The sequence below is a fragment of the Mirounga leonina genome, unplaced genomic scaffold (genome assembly GCF_011800145.1).
Source record: "Mirounga leonina isolate KUSES-001 unplaced genomic scaffold, KU_Mleo_1.0 Mir_173, whole genome shotgun sequence".
NCBI lineage: Eukaryota > Metazoa > Chordata > Mammalia > Carnivora > Phocidae > Mirounga > Mirounga leonina.
In genome coordinates this window covers 48,079,068-48,091,272 of record NW_023270447.1, presented here as the reverse complement: position 1 = coordinate 48,091,272, position 12,205 = coordinate 48,079,068, and positions in this window count along the sequence as shown.

Genomic DNA, 12,205 nt, shown 5'->3' with positions numbered 1-12,205 from the left:
AAGTTGTAAAAATAGGCAAAACACTGGGCTCATGGTTTGTGTCTGCATGTGGTTAACAAAGTAACCAACTCCAAAGAAAGAGAGATTATTTCAAACTATATTACAAAGCTATGATAATCAAAACATTATAGTACTGGCATGAAAATGGACACACAGATCAATAAAATAGAATAGAGAGAGCCCACATACGTATTATATATGGGGTCACACATATGTAGTCAATTCATCTATGACAAAGGAAGCTGGAATGGAGAAAAGACCGTCTCTTCAATAAATGGTGTTGGGAAAACTGGACTGCTACATGCAAAACAATGAAACTGGACTGTTTTCTTACACCATACACAAAAGCAAATTCAAAATAGATTCAAGATTTAAATGTAAGATCTGAAACCATAAAAAATCCTAGAAGAGAACATAGGTAGTAAGCTCTTTGACATCATCTTAGCAATATTTTTTTTGGATCTGTCTCTTCAGGCAAGGGCAACAAAAGCTAAAATTAACATGGGATTACATCGAACTAAAAAGCTTCTGCACAGCGAAGGAAACCATCAACCAAATGTAAAGGCATCCTACTGAATGGAAGGAGATATTTGCAAATCATACATCTCTTAATGGGTTGATATCCAAAATATATAAAAACTTAAACAACCTCATATCAAAAAAACAACCTGATTTAAAAATGGACAGAGGACTGGGCGCCTGGGTGGCTCAGTTGGTTAAGTGACTGCCTTCGGCTCAGGTCATGATCCTGGAGTCCCTGGATCGAGTCCCGCATCGGGCTCCCTGCTCGGCAGGGAGTCTGCTTCTCCCTCTGACCCTCCCCCCTCTCATGTGCTCTCTCTCATTCTCTCTCTCTCAAATAAATAAATAAAATCTTAAAAAAAAAAAAATGGACAGAGGACCTGAATAGACATTTTCCCAAAGAAAAAATCCAGATGGCGAAGAGACACATGGAAAAGATGCTCAACATCACTCATCATCAGGGAAATGCAAGTCAAAACCACAATGAGATAACAGCTCAGTCAGATTGACTATTACCAAGAAGACAAAAGATAGCAAGTGTTGGTGAGGACGTGGGATAAAGGGAATCCTTGCACACTGTTGGAGGGAATAAATTGGGACAGCCACTGTGGAAAACAATATGGAAGTTCCTCAAAACTTAAAAATAAAACTACCATACCACCCAGCAATTCCACTTCTGGGTAATCATCTGAAGAAAATGAAAACACCCCTGTGTTCATTGCAGCATTATTTACAATAGCCAAAGTAGGGAAGCAACCTAAGTCCATTGATAGATGAATGGATAAAGGGGATGTGGTGTGTGTGTGTGTGTGTGTGTGTGCGCACGTGGATATTACCCATAAAAAATAATGAAATCTTGCCATTCATGAAAACATGGATATACCTAGAGGGGATTATGCTAAGTGAAGTAAGTCAGACAGAGAAAGACAAATACTGTATGATTTCACTTATATGTGGAATCTAAAAACAAAACAAAACAGAAACAGACTCCTAGATACAGAAAGCAAACTGTTGGTTTATCAGAGTGGGGAGGAGTTGGGGGGGCAAGTGAAATAGGTGAAGGAGATTTAGAGGTACCAACTTCTAGTTATAGAATATGTAAGTCATGGGGATGTAATGTACAGCATAGGTAATATGGTTAATAATATTATAATAACTTTGTATGGTGACTGATGGTAACTAGACTTCTTGGGATCATTTTGTAATGTATAAAAATATTGAATCACTACAAAGTACACCTGAAACTAACAAGATATTGTATGCCAATTATGATTCAGTTTAAAAAAGAAAGAAAGCAAGAAAAGAGAGACATGGCCACTCTCATTATATTCTAGCATTGGGACAATTCAGAGATGCTGTTGGACAATCCTAATAGCTACAGGCTGGCTATTGAATGACTTACAAAAACAACAAGAAAGAGGAGCCATTGTTTGATGCCTAAAAGTTACAGGAAATGAAAGGGAAGGTTTAGGTGTGTAAAACAGTGTTGTTCCACTCCATAAGGCAATTAGTGTAATCTGGATAGAGACGGCACAGAGCACTGCCATATCCAGGAACTCCCTTTTCCGTTCTATCAAAGGATAATATATATTTTCACCTTCAGAAAGGTTAGGTAATTATAAATGTATTCTCCTTACTCATAATATTTTAAGCAAGTAATTGTTGCCCATGGGAAAATGTTTAATTATTTCTGATGAACAGCTGTGGCACAGAAATGAGAGAACATGACAGGCAGCGTAGAAACCGCGGCCCAGTTCTTAATTGTGTGGGAATCTTGTCTTTTCATCGTAGAAAAAAAAAATCCCATATTGATTTTTCTCTCAATTGATTTCACAAATTTTTTTCCTTTAGCAACACTGACTTTCACCAATTATAGCATCTTCTCCATTTCCCTAGGCCAGAGGCTGCTTCCTGCCTTCGTGATGGAAACCTGATCCATTTTAGGGTTGGGCTGCCCAGCTAGTGCCCCTTTGCATACAATACAATCTCAAAACTGTACCCCTCCCCTCCCCCGGAGCCACTGTTTTTTGTACCTCTCCCCTCCCCCTGGGTCAATGTTTTTAAAGGGAAAGGGAAATGGTGGGAGAATGCAGCTTTGACCCTGCACAAAGAGGTGGGAGGGGGCGTTTCTCACTCCCTGAGTGGGAGTGGGGAACACAAGGGGAGGGGAGGCTCTGAGCACCTTGGCAATGACCATGCACCCTGCTATGGGTTCTTCATGTTTCGGGACAGGAAACCAGCTGAAGGGGTAACTGGCAGGGACTACAGACAAGCCCTATGAAGCTCTCTTCCCTGTACCGGGCACCTACCGCCTTTGCACTCAGGGTGCGTGCAGTGGCTAAGAGCAAGCAGCTTGGGAATCAGACAGCCCTGACTGCAAGCCTGCCCTCTTCCAACAGGGCAACAGAGTAGGCACCACTGTCCCCTTTTACGTATTTAGGAAACTGAGGCTCAGACTGGTCAAGGGGCTTTCCCAAGACAGAGTTTGACTGGGACCTTTTTTTTTTTTAAAGATTTTATTTATTTATTTGACAGAGAGAGAGACAGCGAGAGCAGGAACACAAGCAGGGGGAGTGGGAGAGGGAGAAGCAGGCTTCCCGCCGAGCAGGGAGCCCGATGTGGGACTCGATCCCAGGACCCTGGGATCACGACCTGAGCCGAAGGCAGACGCTTAACGACTGAGCCACCCAGGCGCCCTTTTTTTTAAATTTTTTTTATTTTCAAGCCTACCACTCCCAATGGCTGGGATATTTCCATACAGTATTTCTCTACATTTACAGAGTCACTTTAACTCTAAAATAGGTCATTTTATAACTTAAATTTTAATTTACTGTTTATAGACATGTATGATGCTAGTCAACTTTTCTCAAATATGTATTGCGGTAATTGTAGATTCACATGGAGTTGTAAGAAATCATAATGAGGTCCCAAGTACATGATAGTCAACTTTTGGATGAAGGTTTTATATCAAATATAAAAGACTTTGGACCAAGGGGCCTTAGTAAAAAGAAACACGTCAGGCAGCAAATATGTGGCCTATATTTATTAGACTTTACAAGTCTTATATTTGCAAGTGGCCTAAATATTTTTTAAGTCTGGAGACATTAAAGCTCTGTTGCCTGCCATCACCTCTCAGCTTTGTGATCCCCTGTGGCCTCTTTGTCCCCACACTTGTGAAAAAAGGATGATCATAGTCAAGTCACTTACAGGATTGTTGTGGGATTAAATGGGTTAATGCACATAAAGTGCTTAGAACATATAACCAGCTGATCTTTGATATTCCTGGAATATATCTACATTTTGTGTATGTGTGCATTAGCCGAAGAAAAAATGCAATCTTTTTTCACCTATTCCTTGCCCTTTTGGGTAGGGTGGGGGTGGGGACTGGTTTGTTTTAGAGACTGGGAATAAGGGTGCAGCTTTTATGTTTTAACCTAAACAACATTTACTTAGTGGTTTTATTCATCCGTATCATCAATAAATGTGTTCTTTCATATGTGGGAAATTCAACTTTTTTTAATACCAGATTTTCCTGCTTGTGGGAAGATATTCAAAGGCATCAGCAGTTTCTTGCAAACGTGTGAATTTTATTCCTTTTTTTCTTTTGTGAAGTCTTGAATAGAAAGTATAGTACATGATAAAAAAAAAAAGTTTCCTCATGAAATAGAAACTATTTCTTAATTTCATCCGGATTCTGGAGGCAAAGTGGAAAGTATATGATCTGATCCCATTGTTAGATGTGGAAGTTCTTAGAAAATTCTCTCATTTTGTCCTATTCAAGAGATCTCTCTCTAAAGAACACAAGCAGTGTTTGTATCCATTTTACTGACTGGTAAATGATTACAGCAGACAGAGGCTTAACAGAATAAAGGTCAAGGCAGTTGAAGGTGTCTTAGGGGTTACTCCCTACCTTACTCCCCCCACCACCCCCATCAGCTCCAGACTCCCAACCACCATCACATGCACAGGCCACACCTCCATCATCACCACCACTTGACAAGGAAACCAAAGTCCACAAAGCAGCAATGTTTTGCTGATGTACACAAAGCCATCCACGGGTGAATGGCAGGCAAAAAAGGGTTCTTCAGAATCCCCCATGATACTTTCATCCAACCTTTGTCTTAACCCTCACACAGCACACAGCATATGTTTCATGGTCCTGCCCTGGACTCCACTAGAAGTAGATGTACCTCTGAGCACTCCGTGCTCAGCATCCAATTTCTCTCCTAGTGGCTGCTCAGGAAACATATTCCCAACAGAAGTGAACGCAAACCTCCCTTCCTGACATATGCTTTCTATCCTAGACTCTCCCGTCTGCATCCAGAAGTCCTGTTTTTCAAGGGTGATTTTTTTTTTTTTTAAAGATTTTATTTATTTATTTGACAGAGAGAGAGAGACAGCACGAGAGGGAACACAAGCAGGGGGAGTAGGAGAGGGAGAAGCAGGCTTCCCGCGGAGCAGGGAGCCGGATATGGGGCTCAATCCCAGGACCCTGGGATCATGACCTGAGCCGAAGGCAGACGCTTAACGACTGAGCCACCCAGGTGCCCCTCAAGGGTGATTTTCTAAAAGGCAGTGTTGGGCTAGGACTGGGGACAGATACCTCGAGTGCCACTGGGCACAGGCTCATGGCAGTCATTAGGGAACATGGCAGGCACTGAGCTGGTGGGATGGAGGAGTCTCCCATGGAGAGGTACACTTGGACCGTGCACTGTGGGATGCTGGGGGGATCAGAGGAGACCTCGGTTTCCTGCTGCCTCTTGATTTGGGAGGGGGGAGATTTGCCTGACCACTCTGGGAAAGCTCGAGCTTTATTATCAGCGTGTCAGCCTCACAAGAATGAGGAATACCCTGTTCTAGGATTGCCTAGTGGACAAGGCTAAGCAACCTTAGCAGGACTGCAGGGGTTACTCTGAGGACATGTTGGCTTGTCTAACCTCAGTTGGGAGATATGAGTCAATCCATCCTTCACAAGGTTTCAGACCTTTGTCCATCTGGCCAACCTAGGTATTTAAGTCCCTGACCCTGGTCCATGGGGAAGGCTGGTAGTGTTATTGTTTATGATGGGTCATCTTAAAGTGATTCCTTCCTGTAGGAGACCTTCCTGACTTCCTGGGTTAACCTGTTTTATGCTTCCTGTTGGAACAGCAGCTTTTGTAATCACTCGACCAATGTCCTCTTCCTTGCGAGACCACAGGTTCCATGGGGGCAGGGACTATATTTTCTAGTTCACCGCCACATTCCTTGGCAGAGCCTGGTACACCATAGGTGCTTAATAAACACTTTTAAAATAAATGACTGACAAGAAAAACAAATAGTGTGTAACCTGGAAAGTTTATTTTTGTATTAGCTAGTACAGTTGGTTTGCATGTGATCCGTGCGAAGGAAAATGAGTATCCTAACTTTTACCAATGAGGAAAACAAATATTAAAGAGGGTCAGCTGCTCACAGCAAGGTGAAAGTTGAAGTCACCCTGGGATCTTCCAGTCTAGCTCTCTTGCTGTGATATTCTGTGAACTTCCTCCCTGCTCTTTAAATTCTTTCTATTCTCCTAAGCCCCAAAGATAAACTTAGAATCACCAGAGCCTTCCATCCCCCACACCTGCTCTGGGATCCCAATTAATAACTGCAAAAAGCATTTGCTATTGTTTTGAGGAGCTGGGAAATCAATGTGTTCATTAGCAAGCTCCCCCTCCCTACAGTCAGCTAGGAAGACGAGGTGCTGGGGCCTGTTCTCTGTATTTCTCTTCAACCATCTGTGACTAAAAATGTTCTTTAAATTCACTCGCCCCAACTCATAATCAGAATTTCATCTCATCTTTAGCTCTCCTGCCCACCCTAATAACACCCCCACCCCTGCAAAGAAAACCCCAGAACCCCATCTGGCCCTCTTTCCCAGACCCTCCCCAATCGTCAGGAAAGGGGGCCTACAGGTGGTGGGCAGCTTTCAGTCTCAGTTTTTGCTGAAAAGGAAAGTAGGCTTTCATCCTCAATGTGCCCCAGTCTGTCAGGCACTGTGTATATTCATGGCTTGTTAGTGCAGACACTCCAAAGGGAAGCAGATGATGTAAGCTTCAGACAGAGGCTAAATCTGAGCCTGCAGAACCCAGCTCCCCTCCCTTCTGCTCAGAGCCAACCCCATTTCCTGGGGTACAGGCTGATGCGGCAGCACCAGGCTAAACCAAATCCCAAATGATGTGAGTTTTGAGAATCTACCCTATACACTGAACTTGGTCTGTATAGGATCAGCCACCAGGGATAGTAAAATACTCTTTTTATTTAAAACAAAATTTAAACCTACTTTTTAAAAATGACTTATCCACCCATTTTAGAGAGAAAGAGAGAGAGAGCACATGAGTTGGGGGAGGGGCACAGAGGGAGAGGGAGAGAATCTGAAGCAGGACTCCCTGCTGAGTGTGAGCCCAATGTGGGGCTCAATCTCACCGCCCCAAGATAATGACCTGAGCAGAAATCAGGAATTGGCCACTTAACTGACTGAGCCACTCAGGTGCCCCTAAACCTACTTTAAAGTTGCAATTATAACATAATGAATACCTCATTATCCTTTACCTAGATGCACAAACTCTTAATATTTTGCCACATTCATCTTATCTCTTTCCCTATACACTCCCCACCTTAAGCCAGTGGAGAGTAAGTTGGCAACCTCATGACCCTTTACCCATAAATTCTTTAGCATGTATCTTCTAAGAAAAAGAATATTTTCCTGCCTATCCACCATACTATGATCTCACTCAGTATATTAGAGAACTGTTATCTAATATACAGTCCATGTTCACATGTCTCCAACTGTTCCATAATGCCCTTTGAACATTTCTTTGCCATGTAGGATCCAATCAAGGATCATGTGTTGCATTTAATTGTCATTTCTTGTTAACCCATAATCTTAAACTGGTCCTCAGCCTTCCCTCCCACCCCCCATGATACTGACACTTTTGAACAGCATAAGCCAGTTGTTCTTCAGAATAATCCTCAGTCTGAATCACATGATTCCAGTTAGCCCTATCACTGATGACTTTAAAATTATTATACGGTAAATACAGTGTCGACCAGATTTCTTCATTGTAAAGATAAAAGGTTATCCTTTTTCCCCGAGTAATTAGTCAGCACTCTGCGGGATGCTGTTTGAGAGCGTATGTATGTCCTTTTCCCAAATAACTTTTAATATGATGATTTTAGCATCCGTTGTTAATACTTATCTAAACCAATCATTATACTAGCAGTTGCAAAAGGGCGGTTTTCTAATTCCACCATTCCTCATACAGTGGTTGGTGTTTTCCCTACAAAGAGCTTTCTCTCTCCCTCTACAATTGTTAGTATCACTCTAGATTCATGGATTCCTTTTTCTATTACTTGGTGTATTAGAATCCATTGCTGTCCTTATTCTTTCTGTTGCTCCAATGCATTTCTTGAAGGAAAAAAAACTTAAGTCGTCTAGCTCCTTCCCATCCTGTTTCTCCCCAAACTCAGTCCTCTGAGGCTTCACTCCCTGACTCCTCCTCTTCTCACTGTTGACTTTTTTTTAAGATGTACCAGAGTTTATTTATTCATTCACCTATTGAAGGACATCTTGGTTGCTTCCAAATTTTGACAATTATAGATAAACCTGCTATAAATATCAAGGGCAGATTTTTGTGTGGACATAAGTAATCAACTCTTTTGGATAAATACCAAGGAGTACACTTGCTGTATCATTTGGTAATAGTAGGTTTGGTTTTTTGTTTGTTTTTAAATTTTATTTTATTATGTTACGTTTATCACCATACATCATTAGGTTTTTGATGTAGTGTTCCATGATTCATTGTTTGCATATAACACCCAGTGCTCCATGCAGAACGTGCCTTCTTTAATACCCATCACCAGGCTAACCCATTCTCCCACCCCCTCCCCTCTAGAACCCTCAGTTTGTTTCTCAGAGTCCATAGTCTTTCATGGTTCATCTCCCCCTCTGATTTCCCCCTCATTCTTCCCCTCCTGCTATCTTCTTCTTTTTTTTTTAAAACATATAATGTATTATTTGCTTCAGAGGTACAGATCTGTGATTCAACAGTCTTGCACACTTCACGGCGCTCACCATAGCACATACCCTCCCCAATGTCTATCACCCAGCCACCCCATCCCTCCCACCCCCTACCACTCCAGCAGCCCTCAGTTTCTTTCCTGAGATTAAGAATTCCTCATATCAGTGAGATCATATGATACATGTCTTTCTCTGATTGACTTATTTCGCTTAGCATAATACCCTCTAGTTCCATCCACGTCGTTGCAAATGGCAAGATTTTTTGATGGCTCCATAATATTATTTCGTTGTGTATATCTACCACATCCTCTTTATCCATTCATCTGTTGATGGACATCTTGGCTCTTTCCCTAGTTTGGCTATTGTGGACATTGCTACTATAAACATTGGGATGCACGTACCCCTTCAGATCCCTACATTTGTATCTTTGGGGTAAATACCCAGTTCACTGCTGACTTTTATTCCTGACAGGGAAACCTGGGAAGTCACACAGAGGGATCTAGAACTGTATTAGAAAACCCATTTTCATGCCAAGCTCCTTGAGGGATGGGGTTATATGCCCTCATTGCTGTGTCCCCAGCACGCTGCCTGGCAGGTAGGCACTCCCTGGTGATTGCGCAATGCAGCCCAGCACCAAGTGCTTCAACTAAGCACAAAGTGGCAGCTCAGAATCTCAGACAATCTTTATCAGAGGACACGGAAAGAAAATTCACCTCGCCAGACTACTTAGAATGGTCCAGGCCTCTGATAAACTTAGCAAAAAGTAGTCAATTACCTTGGACGTTTACATGAGATACAGATAAACTTATCTGGTGTTTTTAAGCCACCGTTATTCTATGTCTGTATCACAGAATATCAAAGACTTGATATCCTAGATAATATATTCCCCTTTGTACTTCAGGCTCTAGTTATAATGGTGATTTCTGGTTCCTTGAACATATTACTCCAGTGCTTCTCAAAGGAAACACCTGGGAGACTTCTTAGAATGCAGATTCTGATTCAGTGGGTCTAGGCTAGAGACCTGCATTTCCAATAAGCTCTCAGGTGAGGCCAGTGCTATTTTGAGGACCACGGCACACTTTTATGAGAGCAAGGCCTTATTCTGTTTCACATCTGGATGCGTTTGCAAATGCTGTTCTCTTCGCCTCAAATTCTTGCTCTCTTTGTGTATGTGAAAAATTCCTATTTATTCCTTAAAATCTTGCTCAAGGGTCATCTCTTTCCTTCGCCAGCTGGTTTGTGAATACCTACTATGTGCCATCACCGTTTTAGGTCCTCGGATCCATGACTGTTCAAGATAAGAGAGGTCTGTGGTCTCAGAAACCCCACACTGTAGTAGAGGGAAAGAGAAGGAGACTACAAAATAAGTAAACAAACCAATAAGATAACTGAAAATTGTGCTAAGTGCCATGGAAAAGGAAGAGGGAGAATGACCAGGGCAGGGACACTCCTTCAGGCACATGGTCAGGGAGGGTTTTACAGAGGGGAAGGTCATGTTGCTGAGATCTGAAAAAAGAAAAGTCAGCTCTATGAGCAGTTGGAGAGAGGGACACTCATTCCAGGCAGAGGGAAGAACAAGGACAATGTGCCAGAGAAAGTGAGGAGCTTGGAATGTCAAAGGACTGAAAATGAAGCAGGTGTAGCTTGACGGAGTGTATGATGGGGACAGAGATAGGAGCAGAGATTAGAGGAGCCAAGGGTTAGGTAATGTGGGACCTTTGGCCTTGGTAATGTGTTAGAATTTTATTGCAACTGAAAAGGGAAATCACTGGAGAGTTTTAAGCACAGGAATTATAGGATTTAATTTATGTTTTTAAAAGATCACTCTGGCTACTCCATGAAAAATGCATGGTAATAATAGCTGATGATAATAGCTAACATTTATTGATTATGCTTATTATATGCCAGGCATTGCTCTGAGTGCTTACATATATTAACTCATTTAGTGCTCATAATAACCATATGAAATAGGTACTATTAATATTCTCATTTTATAGGTGAACAAATTGAGACAAAAAAAGTTAAGAAACTTGTCCAGGTCACATAGCTACCACTTGTTGGAGCTAAGATTTGAACTCTACAGTAGGGCAAAGCATGCAGGTAGGGAGATAACATTAAGATGGACTCAGAGCAGTCAAAGTGAGGGATGTTGCTGCCTTGGACCAGAGCAGTGCTTACCAAGGTGGGAAGAAGAAGACAGATTTGAGAATTCTTTGGGGGTTGCAAATGGGAGTGGAGGGTTAAAGAATGAGGAGCCATCAAGGGTAGTTTCTAAAGTGTTGAACTTCAAGCAGATTGGGGGTGTGTCCACGTGCTGAGATGGGAAAGGCTGGAAAAGAAACCCATTTGATGGGAAATCAAGAGTTATGCTTTAAAATGTAAGTTTGAGATGACCCTTGAGCAAGATTTTAAGGAATAAATAGGAATAGCTATTATTATACAAGTGGAGAGGAGATGGCAAGTAGGTGTGAGTGTGGAGTTTAGAGTAAAGGCTGGGTCAGACATGTAAAACTGGGAATCAGCAACATGAGCGGGGCATTCACCTACCATGGGAATGAGTGGAGCTGGAGAAGGGAATTCAGTAGTAAACTAGGACGCATCACATACAGAGGTTGGGAAGAAGAGAAGAAGCCAGAAAAATAGAAGGAAAGGCAAGTGGTCAGAGAAGTAGGAGGAAAACCAATAGGGTGTGTACTCAGAGAAGCCAAGATAGACAAGTATATATAGAGGAGTAGAATGGATGTTCCTGGGCAGCTAAGGAAGAAGTCAGAGAAGACTCCATTAAATTTGGCCTTGTGGATGTAGTACGGTCTCTCATTGTCTGAAGAGATTCCATGCTCCCTTTTCCCTTAGTACCAGAACCCCAAATTCTCATTTCCCAGTCTCTCTTACAGCCAGGCACATCCATGAAGCCAGATGCTGTAAACAGAAGTGCTGTGCGAACCTTCTGGAAAGGACTCCTAAAGGAGTTGACTTGGGAGGCAGAAGCCTCTTTCCCTTCCTGCTGCCTGGAATGTGGTTTGGGTGGTTGGAGACCCAGCAGCCATTGCGTATATAGAAGAGTTTGCACAACAATGTAGAGTATTCAGTGATAATGATGAACATATACCTCTACAGTGTCAGGCACTGCTCGAAATGCCTCATATATTTTTAATTCTTTAACCCTCAAAACAACCTTATATTGTTATCTTTATTCTACATGACAAAAATAAGGCACAGGGAGGTTAACTACCTTGCCCATGGTACCACAGCTAGAACATGGCAGAACTAGTATATGAACCTAGGCAATGTGCCTTGGCTCCTAACTGTTGTGCTGTACTCCCTGAGATGGAGGCGTGAGGTCATGAAGTACAATCAGGCTGTGCTTTTATTCAGCTACATGGAGTTGCTCTGGGGAAGGGGGAAGGGAGGAAGACAGAGGGGAAGGGGGGAGACAGAGGGGAAGACAGCTAGGCTTTCCAGAACTGTAGTCTGGACAGTCCAGCAGGACACGGAGGGAGAGGAGAGCTATTGAGGCCTGTTAATAAAGTAATTATACTGATGGGCCATGGACTTTAAGTGAAGACGGGGGAGAACGGTACCTAGGGGGAAGGTGGGATTTATCATGTTAAGATCCCATCTTCCTCTTCTCTAAATTAAGAGCCC